This window comes from Ambystoma mexicanum, chromosome 2q (genome assembly GCF_040938575.1).
Source record: "Ambystoma mexicanum isolate Mex_15411 chromosome 2q, UKY_AmexF1_1, whole genome shotgun sequence".
NCBI classification, from domain to species: domain Eukaryota; kingdom Metazoa; phylum Chordata; class Amphibia; order Caudata; family Ambystomatidae; genus Ambystoma; species Ambystoma mexicanum.
In genome coordinates this window covers 485,889,754-485,906,864 of record NC_090924.1, presented here as the reverse complement: position 1 = coordinate 485,906,864, position 17,111 = coordinate 485,889,754, and the positions used below count along the sequence as shown (strand labels likewise).

General features: G+C 45.8%; 1 long non-coding RNA gene across 1 annotated transcript; it reads left to right on the top strand.

The window, feature by feature from the left end:
- Positions 1-1,146: 1,146 nt before the first annotated feature.
- LOC138568976 (uncharacterized) lies at positions 1,147-2,780 on the top strand. Its single transcript, XR_011303033.1, has 4 exons — positions 1,147-1,351; positions 1,463-1,576; positions 1,704-1,862; positions 2,057-2,780. It is a non-coding gene; the product is annotated as an uncharacterized lncRNA (long non-coding RNA).
- The last annotated feature ends 14,331 nt before the right edge of the window (positions 2,781-17,111 follow it).

Sequence of the window (17,111 nt, the reverse complement as noted above, 5' to 3'; positions counted from 1 at the left end):
ACCATTGAAGAGGCATTCCAGGACCTTGTCGAGCGGCCGATGAACAAAGAGGCCAGTGTAGCACCGGAGCAACATTGCTGTCCATTTAAAATGCCAACAATTTTTTTTTTGTTGGTTAAAAGCAGAGGAAATCTAGTCCAAAAAAATTAACACGGCCGAATAAAGACAAAAGGTGCCTGCTTGTTCCCACCATCCTCTCCGGAGCGGCGCACTTGTAAGGGAATAGTGACTCAGTGTCTGCCTGTGCCAAGCCATCATAAAGCAGCCTGCTCTTCTGTTCCTGAGGGGATCCCAGGGTTCAGGCCAAATTCTGGCTCTGCTCCACCAACAGATAATAGCCGCGGCCCTGCTCATTGGAGCTGCAATATGGTAATGGCGACCGGGGACTGAAGGACTGTCCTCGTCAATTAGTAAGCGTACTGCAAACCAGTGCTTCAAAGGCACAGGAGCGGTGCAGGATAAGCCCTCAGGCCCGCTCTGAGCGGAGCTGGCCGGATCCTAGCATCTGGGGCGCCATCACTTGAGAGGTTGCGAACCATTCAGTTCATGTTTTACACATGAATTTTATTCACACTCCAACAGCGTGGAAGGAGAATTGTCCAATGTCTTCCAAAGTCTTGAGTTACAAAATGTGATGCAGCGGGGGTCTCTTCTCTGGTCAGGCGGCTGCCCCTACCTGCCCCGTTGAGTGGTGGCAGCATCTCAAAAGAATTTTCAGAACCATGTGTATAATTTAAAAAAAGCGAATCCAGATGATCATTTTTGAAATGTCCACTAATGGGGCCTCTATTTAATAGCTTTCTTTAATACTGTCAGGTTATGTCTTTACTACAAGGCTCTGAGTACAATGGGAGTCTTATACACACCCTCTCCCCCTGTCCTCAGACCAACAACATTAATAGGGCACACAGAGCCCTCGAGCAGCAGCACAGTTCCAGAGCTTTTTATTTTTTTTTTTTTATTATTCTTTGTAACTAGACCAGACTACATCACCTTAGCCTCTGCTTTCTTAAAGGGCTCACACCACGCGTCATTGCCAGATAACACTGCAACCCGCACACAAGACGGGCACCTCACAGCAGACGCAGTCCTCGCAGCGCATGCGCGAGTAGAGTAGTGTCCCTGTTTGCCAACAGGAACAGCACACAGAGCCCTCTATCTAAAACACTTACTTTTGACACATGCGCACATCTGCGCACGTAACACGCATTGCTTAAAACACCAGACTAAAGCGCATGCGCACAGCTAAGTAGCACATCGTCCAGCCCAGGATCAACCCGGACGAAGCCCCGAGCTCCCCACCATCACGCAGCGGACTACGACGCTTCTCTCTCCCCACAGCCCTTTGAAGGTAGGCTCAAGCTCCCAGCAGGCTCACCCAGGGTGACACACTTTTCTACTCAACACAGCACGGCATTTTCCCATGTCACTTTTCCAACATCTGCCCCTCTGCATTTTACAGGAACCACATCTATACGAATTGACCAGTTCAACTTGCCTTGGATTGACTCTGGCCCCACGTAGCTGCACAGTTACATGCCCGGCGCAGCCTTACAACAGCCGGCTCCTGTGCTGGGTAAGATTTAGACACATGCTTGACCTTGACACCTGCAAGCCTTATGACAACCAGTTGTCATATTTTACATGTAATAGCAACCTTATGCCTCTCATCCTTTCCCGCCTTTTCTTTTGTTGTGTGCTAGATCTCCAGCCTCTCCAGCGGACATCCCCGCACATACCAGACTTTATTGAGAAGGCCAAAATAAGGGTCTCATACGCACTCAGTGTTTGCATCTCATCAGCCACACTTCAGTCTAAAGTTCCATCACGACCCTTCCCTTTCCAGCCCGGACACACCCAAGGTGAGTCTAATTTTAATTCCCCCCCATTCCAGAATACACATCTATATGTGTTTCTGCGTTCTCTCTCCTTTTTTTTTTTTTTTTTTTTTTTTAACTGTTGACCCAGCAACACTTGCTGTTAATATAAAAATTCGAGCAAGTTTATTACTTAAAACAGACCATTTCTGTTTTTCTCTTCTTACACATTACTTTAGGCTATCACAATCCTACTGGCCCAGAAGAAGGCTGTCCACTCAGAAGCCGAAACGTCACTGCAGCAGGCTTTCACCTGCTGTCAGTCAAACATCAGGGATTTGTAGTTCCCGACGTAGACCAAGGATTGGCCACCACCCTACTAATGTGCAAGATTTCACCATAAACAGAACTTTGCTTGACTAAACAAACCAAAAAGAGCTAAGCCACATACCCTTTAAGAGCAATGCATTTGAAATGTCATTTTTTCTAACCATAATGTCCGGTTCAGAGTTACCTAACGGCATATATAGAACAGAATGCATTGAATCTTGGCTATTACTGTTTTGGTATCATTGTATCACAAATCTGTTGTGCTAACATTAGATGTATTACAATCCAGTGTTGTTTTACTAGAAGAGTACCACATCAGTAAAAATTGCTTTTGTTTACTTGTTGTCTTCGGTTTGAATATTAGGAACCAATTGATTTTGAAGAATGGTTTTCATGTAGAAAGCAATCTCTTGTTAAACCTAGCATTGTTTTCCATTCCTATTTCAGAACCTATGTTTTGTCTCAGATGTGGGTAAACCTGGTTCTAAACGATGTCTCCATTCCTTGACCATATACAATGACAATGATTTTTTCTATGTTTACATGTTGTTCATTTGATTTTCATTTACAATACATGTAAATAAATACATGTCCCCTGAACTAAGGGATTTAGAAAAGTTGTTATGATTTATTCGAATATCATCTGTTACGTCTCTAAAATGTGAAGATAATTTAAATACTTGCATGCTGGGAATAAGGTGATTATTTTTAACACCACTACAGTTCCCTACAAATAATATAACATTCCACAATTTGAGAATGGCTTAATTCTTTCGGCGGCAACCAACCCACCCATTTATACACACTAATGGGGCCTTAACATGGAATTTTGGGACATACCTGACGTCATTAATAATTGGAAAAGGAAGGCACTAGTCCACTATCCCCTAAAGAGCACCGAAATATATGAAACAGGTTTTGGAACGAGGGGAAGGGAGCTCTCGTACTCCAATCTGCTGCGGGAGGGAAAACCAGGATGCGTGTTTATGTCCTCCCACCTTGCGACAGTGGCAGAAAGCACACATAAGTTTCTTCATCTACAGAAATCACACAAACACGGCATGGGCCCTGAGACCTACGGATGAACGGCGCATTATAAAAATAAATAAATAAATAAAATGCATTTTCCAACTGTAAAGAAAATGGTAGTAAGAGAATTACCAGCACTTGTATCGCACTGCCATACTATCAATTCCAAGTAAAAGTGGAGGAACTATCTCCTCCTGAACTTCGCAGGAGGTATTTCCTCGACCTTACCTTCAAAAACTGGAAGATTGACCAAAGTTGGAATTACCACCCACAGTAAATCCTACAAATCCCCAATGGAGACCTATGGACTGTACGAACGGGGACTCACTCTGCCATTCTGCCACTCATAATCTGGGGGCTTTACAACCAGTCTAAGTTTGGCGTTATTTCCGCATGCTATAGCATCAAACTTGTAAGAAGGCCCTATGTCTATAACTTCTTATGGATGGCTCTGTACCCATACCTGTTTTTAAATGGTGCGCCCAGTCAAGCCATACTCCTCTCGTAGACTGACTCCTTGCCATCATAAAATCTGAGAGGGCCTGGCCCCCATTAGCCCCTTTATGCAGGGGTGCAAGTCTGGCACAAACGGATTTTTGCAGTTAACACATATTCAGCCAGAGTGAATCTCTGCCTGTGTGAGTCCCATCAGGATCTGATCTATGTGCCCTGTCTCCCAACCAATATATGGACCTGCAGTGAAGAAGTGCTTGATGTATAACAGGAACAGGATAGTGGCTAGCAAACACTCCTTTTTGCCTGCTTCCATCCCAATTGATCCCTAGTCTGCCAATTACCAATCTTTCCTCCTGTCCCATGCCGATACCCAAATGTGTCTGGAGATCCCAGCCCCCAATCAACATGCACATGGACCTGACCCTGCATACGTGGCCCGAACATGGTACTCCCTTTGCAATGTCCTTGTTATCAACTGTCATTCATTATTCGGAGTAATCGAAGAAACCAATTGGTTGTGTACCAAGCGCACACCAACCTTACTACTTCCCACTCCTATTAAGCAGCATAATTTAACTTCTCACTGGTCTCATGCTCCATTTAGAATCCTCACACAACTAACACTAGCCACAAATGTATTCTCACGCTGTATGTCACAATCCCACATATAGCGTCTGCCTGTAGCCCATTGGTAAAAATAACTGGACATCCTTTAAGGATGTATATGAATGTCTTCAATTACTTTTTTTTCATTGTGATCGCAATGTATGTTTTGTTGTAGAATAACACAGATGTCCAAATTATGTGATATGGCAAATAGAGCATAGAGTGTGGGCTATGACCAATGGAGAACATGATCAGTCAAATAAATAGCTCTATCAATGCACCCAACTGGACATAACCACCATTGGCTCTTTCCAAAGCCTTTCCTGACACTTCCCACTCTCCCCAATGGGCACCGCCACTTTCACCTTATCTACAGACCACCCAAGCCCCAAAACCTGCTTCACAGAAGACTTTTCGTCACCACCATGTCTCGCATGCATGCCAACATCATCTTCCTCCCCGATTTGATCATTCCTGGCAGCCCAGAAACCAACTCAACGAAGGAAGAGCTTCACTACCTACTCTAATCTCTGAACCTCACACAGCACATAGAAGATCCAACTCACAGGAAAAATAATGACCTCACCCCATTATCACTGCCCTGCCAACCATCCATCACAGCTCACAAATTCTTCTCGACTGGTCGTACCACCTGGCAATCCCCTTTGACATTAGTCAAACCATCCCAGCCAAGCACACCTATGGGAAAAGTAGTAAACAAGCCTTCAGAGCATGCAACTGCCCAGTTGAGTCTCTCACATAAGGCCTCGCCAACCTCCACCTCAAATGGGCTGATTTACCTCTGAATAACTAGAACTGCTACTTTCTTTTCTAAGAACTCAACACCACCATCACAACTAACATCAATCTACATGCCCCAGTGAAACAGCGAACCCTTAAGCGCAAACCTACTGCACCCTGGCACACCCAAGAACTCAACTACAACAAGCAAACCATCAGAAAACAAGAAAAGAATTGACAAAAAACCTGCAGCGCATCCAACCTCATCTTGCTCAAGAAACTCTGTGCTGCGCACAGACGACTGATCACCCCTGCCAAAGCCAACTACTACCAAAACACCATAGCCAAGGCCAACAATGAAAGGAGACCCCTCTTCAAAGCCATCAAGCATTGCAACAACCCACTGCCCGGCCCACCTTTATTGCACTCCATTGTAAAATCCACAGCCATCAACTCTTTCCTCATCCACAAGATCAGCTTGATCCACCAACACATTGACACAATGCCACAACTGACAGCACATTGGAAATCGGAAAACCACAACTACCTTGGCAACTTTTAAGACCCTCACTATGGGACACCTCACTGCGGCCCTAGCATCTCTCATGACCATATTGTACATGGTGACATCCTCTCTGCTTCTGTACTCAATACCCATCCAAATGAAGTATTCCTCCCTTACCTGAAAATCATCAACAGCTCCCTAACTCAGGGCACCTTCCCCTAGACTCTCAAGACCAAACAAATTCTCCTTTTTCTCAGGAAAAAACACTGGACCCTGACAACCTCAGCAACTACCGCTCCATCACTCATATTCCCTACCCAGATACAAACCTTCAGAAGGCAGTAGCCAAACAATTCAACCAACACATCAAAGCCAACAGCCCCCTTCAGTCCTACCAACCTGGCTTCACATCCAGATACAGTGCAATAATGACTACCATCAAGGTGATAAATGATGCCCTTAAAATACTCAATGATGGCCTTGACATTTAAGCAGCACTCGACACAGTAGATAATAAGACACTCATCAATAACCTACACTGCCACATAGGGATCAGTGAAATTGTTCCCGGCTGATTCAAATCATACCCTTTAGTGCTAATTGCCACCAGTTCATACAAATGGATTCTCCAGAACACTAACTCTCCCCATCACAGGTTGAGTCCCGGAAGGATTCATCCTTTCCCTGTGATTTTCAATCTTTACATGGAACTGCTCGGAACCCTCCTGACTCCACACAACATCCACGACCAATACACAGAGGACACATAGCTTATCCTCAAAATATCCTCCATCAAAGACACCCACAGGCTCAAGGCCCACCTTACACTGATCCAGTCCTGGATGTCCAGTGCTTACCCAAAGCTCAACCCCTCCAAGACTGAAGTACAACTTCTAACCAACACCACTGAATACGTTGACATCCAGACCTGGCTCTCTGCTTTGAAGCATGAAGGCTTCACACCCCAGCGGGCCACCTGTGCCATGTCCCTTGAGTGTGACATTATCAGACACCTCTCCTTAAAAGAGTACACAGCAAGGAAGACACAAACGGCCTGGTACCACTTTTCTCTCCTGCAGAAAATTAAGCCATTTATCTCAGAAGGCAACTTTGGATATGCTACGCAAGCCTTGGTCCTCTCCCACTTGGATGGTGGCAATGTCCTTTTGAAAGGCCTTTTGGCAACTACCCTGGCACTCCTGAGATGTGTTTTGCATGCTGCATAATGACTCATCAATGGGCTCTGTAAATTCTGCCACATCAACCCGACCCTCAAGGAACGGCAATGGCTCCATGTAGCACCAAGTCATTATCATCTTCAAATCCTCCTGCATCATCTACAAGGCTGTCACGTTGTCACCTTGAAGTCAGCAAGCTACCTCTTTGAGACACCCAGCATTTCCAGATGCCTGTGATCCACCAGAAATAAGATTATTTGCAGACTTGAACTCCACTGGTGCAGGAAGAAAAGAACCAGAAGAGAGAGCTTCTCCATCTATGCCCCAAGTGCCCGGAAACTCCGCCCCTCACACCTGCATTTTAGGAAGGAGCTCATGACCATCCTTTTCAAGGAATGGCTACACCCTAGCACCTAGATCCACACACCCTCCAATTCCCCCCCCTACCAGAGAGTGTGTAATATGCTCCTCCCCTGGTTGCTTGTAAAGCCATTGCTGCCACATTGCTTGTCCTCCCCACTTCCCAGTTGTTATCCTTGAATGTCTTCTTCCCTCACCATTTCCTTCCCCTGATGATTTGTAAAGTGCTCTGTGGCTTCCCTAAGCTAGGTCCATGCTCAATAAATACCATAATAATTGTAATAATAATAACAATACAAAATAATAATGATGGTAAAGTGTTATTGCATATTGCATTGGCAGGCTTCATGATCTGCTTTTGCAGAAAAAGTCTTAACTCAGTGTGAGGCAGCAGTGAAATGAAGTGCAAGAGCTATTCTGCATGTATGCTGTATGGGGGTGAGGGCGTAGAACAGATAAGAGAAGAGAGCTCTATCTCCTGTTGCTGATTTGAGCTTTAAAGGAGACCAGAACACAGCAGCAATAACACGTGGTAGGAGAGGGCAGGTGAAGTAGGTCGCCATCCGGCGGAAAGTGAGAGAGACAATGTCAGACCAAATGGTTAAATTGGGGCGAATGACCGCAGGCTGTAAGGAAAGAAGGGCTGAAAAGTGGAGCAGTGGAAAGAGAGACAGTGGGAGGTGTCCTTTTGGTGTAAGCATAGAAGGGGTGCTATGTTATGTTATACTGATTTATACCGCACACCACTGCCATTTTCATCGTCTCCAGGCACTCTGGTGGATCTGAAAAGGAAGGAGGGTTTAGTTAGTGGGATTCAGAGAAAAAGGCCCAAGAGAGCTTTGATGTGCTGTTGGTAGCTTCGGTTTGGAAAAAAATGTGCTCGCTGTGTGCTGGTTTGTTTTTAGTTGCTAGGCGTTATGTAGTGTTTGGTGCATGAGTGTGTAAGGGTGATTTGTGTGTGATTTGGTTTCGTTTGTTCCAGTTGGGTGTTGTGGAGTGTGTGTAGTTTGTGGTGGTTTTAGGATTTTGTTCTCTGCGGCAGAGGTATGAGTGTGATTCGTTCAGTGTTTGAGGATGAGTATGCAGAGTATAGGAGAGCTTTTAGTAGGGTTGGTGGGGAGTCCTATAAGTCATTTTCTGCAAGGTTATGTTGATGCATTGAGTTCATATTATTCTGTGATGATTTGCGGTAGAATGCTTTATTTCTTTGGGTGGACCTGTTTCAGTTCATCAAGTTTTAGATGATAACGTGGATGCAACATATATTAGGGCACCGGTCGTCAACCTATAGACAAGGCAAAGCCTACGATTCACTGACAGAAATTGATGCTTTTCGCACGTTTATTTTTCCCTCCAATGCAAGAACGGAAAATTATTACATACTTTCAAGGGTAGTGTGACAGGTAGACCTGGGAGAGACAGGTAATTGAGGGGTAGCGCCAAGCCAGGGCCAACCTCGAGGTCTGGTCTGGCTCTTAGGGCCAAACACGAGCAGAGCCGGGGAAAGGCCACACAAAACGGGGCAGGGACCTGTGTCTGGTGGCAAGAAAAGTGGCTAAAAGCATCTGTGGGCAACAAAGGAGTCTAAAAGGTGAATGAAAGGGGGTGAAAGGGACAGGGATGAAAGTAGGAGGTAAATGGGGCAAGAAAAGGGTACAATAGGGTCTGTGACAACCACATGGTCTAAAGGGGACAGAAGAAGGGGATAAAAGGTACTGGGGTAAAAAAGGGCTTAAAAGTGGCAAGAAAAGGGCCTAAAAGGAACTTGGGCAAGAAAAGGAGCAGAAGAGGTAGAGGGCACGAAAAAGGGCTAAAGGGGACAAGAAAAGGGTCTAAACGGGGTTGGGGCAAGAAAAGGGGGATAGAAAATGGGCTAAAATGGACTGGGAAAAGAAAGGCGGCTGAAGGGGGAAGCAAAGAGGGCTAAGCAGGATTGGGGACAATAAAAAGGGGCTAAAAGGTACTGAGGCATGAAAAGGGGCTGGGATGTAGGGACAACGCAGGTTTTTTGGTGAGAGTATGGGGGCTAGGGCAAGGTAAATGGAATGATGGTGGGGAATGCTTGGGAAGGGCAGCGAGCGCCAGAGGAGCATAAAGAGGTGGTAGGCACTCCCTACCAACTCTTTGTACTCACCTTTGGAATTGGCTGCCAGCCGCAGCACTCTCAAGCTGGCAAGCACTCCTGCCCTGTACCAGCCAATCAATGAGTGGCTGGGGTGGGACAGGCAGTGAGGTGGCAGAAACGGGAAGTCCTGCCGGAGCGCTCAGCTTGCAGGGCTCGTGGCCGGCCCCTGCTTTGGGCAGGCACTGTCCCGAGACGAGGGTCAGGCCAGAGCCCAAGCTATGACCTGGGCCCACCAGAGCCCCGTCGGGCTGCCCACCTCTAGCGACAGGAATTTTTGCCTTCAAGAGGTTGTAGGGAGAGGAAAAGAGCCACATTTGGGCACATCAAAGTTTGTGTGGGGGCTTGGCATAACATTTTTCTGAGACATGTTCACCTTCCTGCGAGTAAAAAATGACACATTTGCAAGAATTGTTTGCAAGCGGCATGAAGTGTTTCCACTAGTGATAACAGGAAAATGTCCCTTAAACCACAGAGGTTTCACTGAATTTCGAGGGTTTTGTTGCATTGAAATGTTTCAACTTAACTATCTCTTAACTAGCGTTTTTTCACTGAATATATAGCGCTGGATCATTGAGGCCTATCTGGTTATCTTGTGCATGTGTATACTGGCACTGCAATCTGACATCCTTCACCCTCTTCTTATCCATCTCAAGGACCCCCCCCCCTATCTCCGCGGCACACTCTCCCCTCCAAGCTACTGCCATCTTCTCTGCAACTCCAAAGCTGATGAAGGCATTGTCCAACAACACCCTAGTTTAACTGCAATGCCCTACTCACCCAGTCCTTCCTGGAAACATCTACCACCTCTGACTCAGGGACGTCCTTCACTCTCCCTGCCTAGCTCTGTGGTACCCGGAACTCCCTCCTCCTATGCCAGCTTTTCCTCCTCAACCTCCCTGTGTACCTCCTCTCCCTGCAGTTTTGGCAAATCCTCCATTGTCAGCCCTCCCCTCTCCGTCTTCTTCTCTGCCTTCATCGTGTAGGGCCGTGGAAACTGTCGATTGGCCGTCATTCCTCTTCTCTTCGTGAGCCGCCCCCTAATATCTCTCGCTCGCGCCTCAGGAAACACCTGGCGATGCAAAGGCAAAATGCAACAGGGTATAGGACAGGCATGGAGGAAAGTCAGAGTCAAAAAGCAAAGAAGACAAAGGAGGCACAGTAAACACATAAAGAGACAAAATGGGGCAAATAGGGATAAAAAAAAACAAATTCGAATAGACAGAGACTGCAAAACACTTTCAAAATCCACCAAAGCTCCTGCCTGCCGCAAGGCCTGGTCATACCCCTCACTCCTGCGTAACAAACCCCAGGATGAATAGGTGAAAGTGAGCTGTTATTTGCACAGGGCCCCTGACCTCCCCAGAGCAGATTAAAGCTTGCCAGGAGGTTTGGTGGCATTGATTGTCCTGCCACATAGAACCCCATGCCCCTGAACCTGCCGGTGGGTTTGGGCTGCTGGTGGAATGGTAGGAACTCACTGAACAAATACTGCCCTCATGATGCGGTTCGAGTGCAAACAAGGCTGGCTGGGGGTTGAGCAATTAGAGTCCTACTTAAGACGCCCCTCTGATAGGACATTCATGTAATCAGCGACACTTTGCCTACACTCAATGCCGATGCTTCTGGGCCTATCCCTGGCTTGCGGAAGCCCGCATTGTACATGTAGCAAATGGCATGTCCACGACATGGTCACTGCTCTTGAAACCAGTGTTGGCATTTAAATCACCAATGTCCAACCAGGGTCTTACCAGTTTAATTGTTCAAACAGTAAGGAAACAGAACAGTCCCACAAAAACTTAATTAGAAAGCAAAGAACTAAAAACACACCATTTTAGAACGGTGCCGATACATTTAAGTCTAATTAATTTTAGCTGCTTCTAGCTTCCATAACCACAAGGGGTATCTTCACCGCAGAGTGAAGGGCTCTGTGGAAGCAGGCTGTGCTTATGGCGGTTGGCCTTGGCGCCCAATGACTCGCCGGTGACCCCGCTGGCCTGCGGCGCGTGCCTCTGCAGACTGCTGCAGTGCTGCGCACATCCGTGACCTCCTTTGTCCAGAGTGTATTTTTCCTAGTTCTGGCTCCTACAGGACAGGGCTGTCCCTGTCTCTTCCTGTCTGATGGAGAGGATGTTCGAGCATCTGCTTTTTTGCCCGTGGAGATATTTTCCAGATGAGGTAAGCGGGTCCCAACTACCCAGTGAACCTGCAAATTGAATCTTTTATAAACTAATTATAGGCCAAGTCTGTAATTAGTGCCGGCCGTGAACTCTGATTGAATTCAACAACGTTAACTGCATTCCTGCCCGCAGTCGACCTAAGATGGAGGTCAAATGTAAATATGCGCAGCAATGCGTGTTTGGTTGCAGCTAAGGCCGAAAAGCGCAATGAACACAGAGGATCCCTGCAGTAACTGACTGCAAGATATGATATGATATGGCATTTATAACGCGCCTATACTCAAGTGTTTCAAGGCGCGACGAGGCAAGGGAGGGGGGTGGAGGGTGGACAGAGACAACGATCCTACTAGGCCAGGTGTCATTGAGATCGCGCAAGTGCAGGGGAGAGGGAAGCGCGGGGAGGCAGGGGGCTGTGCAGTAAATAGGATAAAAGTAAAATAATAAATACAGTAAACAAAAGTGCGGCCAGCTGGTGGCAAGTGCAAGGGTATGCGCAGACATCAGGGCCAAGTGTTGGTAGGGGCTGTAGGGATACAGAAACAGTCCCTGAGAGCAAGGGTTGCCATGGGGGGCAGTGCAGGTGTGCAACTGGTGGGGAGAGGACCTGGGCCCCACATCAGAGGGTAGGCAGGTAACCAGTGCATTCGACACATGCCTGATATTATCTATCAGTGAGTGCCTTGCCTCAGCGTGACGCATTCCAAAACATGGGTTAGCTGCACAAGTGGCACGCAAAACCCAAATACACCTTCCATGTACCCAAAACTATATGGAATTGGGTCCAGAGGGTTCTCTTTCTTGTATCTTTACAGTGGGCAACGGAACCTGGGCTTTGGCCCCAGGGCATGTGCCCCGATGGTTGCGGTTCTCTGCATGACGTGGAACAAGCTTGTAGAGGAGGTCCAAAATAAAGCCTGCACTCCCATCGCCCATTTTGAAGTACCAGTAACATTCACACTAAAATATGTGACGTATGATGAGCAAATAAACCAGCAGAGAGCCGCAGTAGGGCTCTGCCCAGTACCCATCAGAAGAGCAACACCTATTGAAGTACCAATACCCAGACACCATGGACAGTAAGATATCTATTGAGAAAACCCTACCAACAAATGACAGGAAATAAAGATTGCCTAAGTACCGTCCAGGAAGAAACCAAAAAGGCCTTAATGGAAGACAAATGGTGACGTCATGAGAGCCCGGACGGACTCACAGATAGAACAAATGACGAACCAAGAATGACTCAAGGAGACAAAAGGCCCTGAGAAAAGAGATTGTGAGCTTAAAGTGATAGAAAGCTATCAAAGCGTAAGAGAGTTAAGCTGTAAGCAAAATTAATACAGTTGATCCGTTTACGCCTGTACATATGCTTGAAACCGCAAGAAAGCTAAGAAAACAGTGCGGCTGGTTATGCTAAGAAGAAGAATAGCGCGGCAAGCGCCATTATACATAATCTACCCCAAAACGAAGCACAGTATTATAAGTGCGATTACACTTTGCACGAAAAGCAGAATCAACTCAGGTTACTAGAGGCCATACAAAACAAGATTCATATACTAGCAAATGAGAAGAAACGGCTGAATCTAAACTCAGCAGATGAAACTCGTGCCAGGAGAGCCAAGGTCATACCAATAGAAGGAACAAACAGTAGCTACATCTATTTGAAACTTAAGAACAGAATATCCTGTCTTTGAAAGGTCAAGATAAAGAAGCGTAGGCAGGCGGCAAGCCGAATAAGAATTAAATGCACAAATTGAGAGAAACTAGGCAAATTCACGGTGTCTGCATCACGTGACCATTCGAGCAAGGAGAAGCACAAGTTCACACCTACGCTTGGCATCAGCCCAGGAAGAGATATCAGAACTTTCCCAGACAGAAGATGCAGTTTCGAGGCCAACCACAGTAACATAATTAACACATTGTTGTTGAAGTGATGGTTGATTGTAACCTTAATTGGAGGAAGGCGGGATAGCTGAGGGGGCACCCTGCACCTGGTTGACCATTCTACGTGCTGCTAAGCAATGTGGAAATGTATGCATAGGGTTGGTGCCAACCCAATCACAATGGACCAAATAATCTAGGGCCCTATAGGTTGTAGAACCAATGGGACGTTATACTTTTAGTGACATCTACAGTAGTTATTTTGAAGGAAGGGCATAGACGCCCACCTGACAGTATTTACCCAATCCCCTCACTCCGTTACCATATACAGATATAGCACCTATATTAAAGTTACCTTTTCCGAACCAATAGAAATGCTTATTAACTTTTGAGTGTTACACGTCACTTATGACAAATTTTCAGTATAAATAATGTGGTTTTTATGAAGTTTGTTGGAGTTGAAGCGAGAAGGACGATCACAACACTGCTGATTGCCATGACTCCCCGTTTTTTGTACTTGTGATTAAACGGACTCCCTTTGCCAAGCCATTGAGTAGTCCTTATTGATTGGTGTTGGGGTAATAAATCTGCACCCCCATTCATCTCAAGGTGCAGCTATCTCATCTTAAAGTACTCTCGGAGCAAACCTCTGCTCTGTGGGCTGGCCGGGGGTCTTCTGAGTGCAAGCTCCTTATCTTTTTTGGGTCCTTGACTCTTACTTGGCCCCGTGCAGTGGCAGTGCTAAAGAAACTTTCAATGTTCGCCCCCCATGGATTTAAATCAGAACACTTGCAAAAGAATTGTTCTTCTTCTTGGAGTCTATTCTTAGTCTTGCCATCTTTATCTTAGCGTTAACTCAACATAGACCTGTTTCGGAGCTGATTGCTGCAATAGGTGTGATTTTCCATCGCAGCAGTACGGTTTAACATGTCTTTCATTGGAGTATTTCGCAAAATGCGTACCCTTCCTTGTTACAAATCTCAGCCAACGCAGAATGGCTAATGGTTATCCTCATTAACCTTAATGATTGGTTTTATTAAGGTTGGACCAACCTGGATTATTTGTAACCCTCCTATTCACCGCTAACCAATCTCTTTCCTTCTTTCCAATTGTTATTTTTATCAAGCCACAACTCAAAGTAGCTAAATTGCCAACCTTCTCCACATTGTTGGTTCCCAGTTAACATTTAAATATAGTCGGTTTAACACCGATAACCATGCCCTTTGGGTTTTCTTTTCTTCAAATTAATCATAACCTCATTCACAGCTCACATTTCTTAAATTTGATTGATGGCATGATGAAGGCACCATACGATCTCCATGTGTCAGGATTTAAACATGCTTCTCTCCCAGTATTGGGGGGGACAATTCTTCCCGATGTTATTGGTTCTGTAAGGTCTGACTAACATACATTGAGAAATGAAGGTGCCTCTGTATTAGGCCTCGAGCAGCCTGCACTAGACATTTAAATGATATACCCTTCATCCACCAAAGGCAGTTTCACCCATGTTTTAGTGCAGAAGGCACATATGATGTTGGGTACTTGTCTATTAATCCCCATGCAGCCAATTTCAAACGAATCTTTCATCATAATTGTGATGCACTGATTGATATTGTTATTGGTTTCTTATTTGTATCGCGCTCATACACAAGTGTTTCAGAGCGCGACGAGTCAAGGGAGGGGCACAAAGGAGAACAAAAACAACGATCTTACTAGGCCCAGTGATATTGAGATCGCGCAAGTGCAGAGGAGAGGGAAGGGGGAAAGTGCAGGGGGGAGGGGAGAAGTGGAAAGTGCTGAACAAACAAATAAAAACAACAATTGGTAGGAAATAGTAAATAAAGCTACAAAGCAACAGCAAAATAGATTTGATTGTTGTGATTTGCTGTTTTTTCTGAGCAACTGTATGTTAAAAAGTTATGTGGACATATCGCTCTTTTTTCTCTCAACGAAAATGGATCTTTCATAGACACATATGACTACTGTTTTGGCACCCAAATCTCTCTGCATTGGGGCTGACAGAGCTGTGCAAGGTGCTGTCTAACATTTCCCCACTGGTGGCTACGTGTCCTTCAATATGCGTGCGCGCATGCACGCGTGTGTGTGTGTCTGTGCAAACATGCTATGCCCACAATCAGCTCAGGTGTGTTGGGATGAAAGTAGGTTCATATAACAATAATATGGCGAGTTACAAAGTGCTCCATGCCAGATTCCAAGCTCTGATATAATCAAGGACACTAGTATAACCCACATGTTACTCAATTTATCGACCTCAAGAGAATTACCTGGGCCGTTCAAGATATGAAGCCCATGTCGCGTGCATCATTCTGTTTCAAAGGCGTTCCACTCGGATCTCATATACACTCAGGCATGCAGCATTGCCAGCGCGTCGGTGGACCCAATACTAGAGCGCTTGCTCAGGAAGGAAGCAGCCGGAAGAGCTCTGGGTTACATCCTCCCACCAGTAAACTGAATTAGCAGATGTACTCAGTGGATCTCTTCTAGACGACACATGCATGGATGAAACCTGGTGATGATACTTGTGGGCCCTGTCGTCCTCCATCTGCCAAATATCACACAGATGACCAAAGCGATTTTTCAACTCCACTGAACATTGATGTAAAGAGCTACACTTCGTGCAAACAGGGAAAGAGTAGATGTACTTGTGAAAATCCATTGATGGAGTCTGCCAATAAAATATTTGCTGGACGAAGTCTGAAGTAGACTTGATTTCCCGAGGCCATGACATACGTAAACCTTTCAGGAGATGACTCCCTAAGGTTTTTCTTTTCATTCTGGTACTTGTAGTCAAACATTTATAAGTAACAAATCAGGAACACTCTTAGCTGCTGGACATTCGTGTGGCAGTGTAGGTTTTAAGGGGAAGGGAGGATGTTATGCTGGCTCCGGAAGAGTAACTTGGCAATCTTTAAATTTCATTGGGTTCGTTTTTACTAGACTCCTGCTCTCCAATGCTGCCCAACATTAGTGTTTTCCAGATGCTGCTCTTCTGCCCCTGCATCACGGCAACCACCAATTGTACTTTGCACTTGCATTGCCTCCCACATAGATGGGGATGGATTCTCAGTTATGTGTAAATCCACACCTTCAAGGTGAACAAAACTACACAGGTAGCATGCCATCACTGGAAAGCGAAAATAAATACTTAGAGTTAGTGAGTGTCCAGCAATGCAGACACCCATATTACAGTGCTTTGGGCAGCTGCTGATTCCTTCCCCTTGGATGACAAATGGCACCTCAGGTGGTTTGACATTAATTCTACAGTGTGCTATAGGTAGAGGGTCATAAACACTCTACCTATAGAGATAGTGTTGAAAGCAGAGTCTTGGGGGATCCTAGGTTAGAACACTTGCTCGGGAAGTGAATACCTCAAGGAGGTCTAGGTGTTATCCTCCCTTGCAACGATCTCCTATTATTTAACACATTGTTCTGCTAATATTATATTTGTTACTCCCTTTTGGGGGAACTACCAATTAGACTTTCTAGGAGTCGATGTGGGTGGCACAGGCACATTCTTTTTCCAATGGCACGTGTAGAAATGTAGAGGAGGAGCCAAAGGCCTGTACCAGAGGCACCGCCCCATTGTGCCAGTATGTTGGAAACTGGAAATTGCGACATGCGCAACAATGCCGTAAGATGCCTTTAACACGGAAAGCCTGCGAGACAAGGTATTGATTGAGAAAACCTTATTTGATGTATCCACAGAGAGCTGACAGTCTCCTAGGGGAGATCCCTGAAGACGTGTGAGGATGAGTGAAAGAGAAGATTGGTGACGTCACACGAAGCAAGGGTGACACACTGAGAAGAGTGACCAAATGAGAGGATGTGTAGATCATATAGAATCTGATGACGATGTAAAGAGTAGAGTAAACTTTAAAGTACGAAATA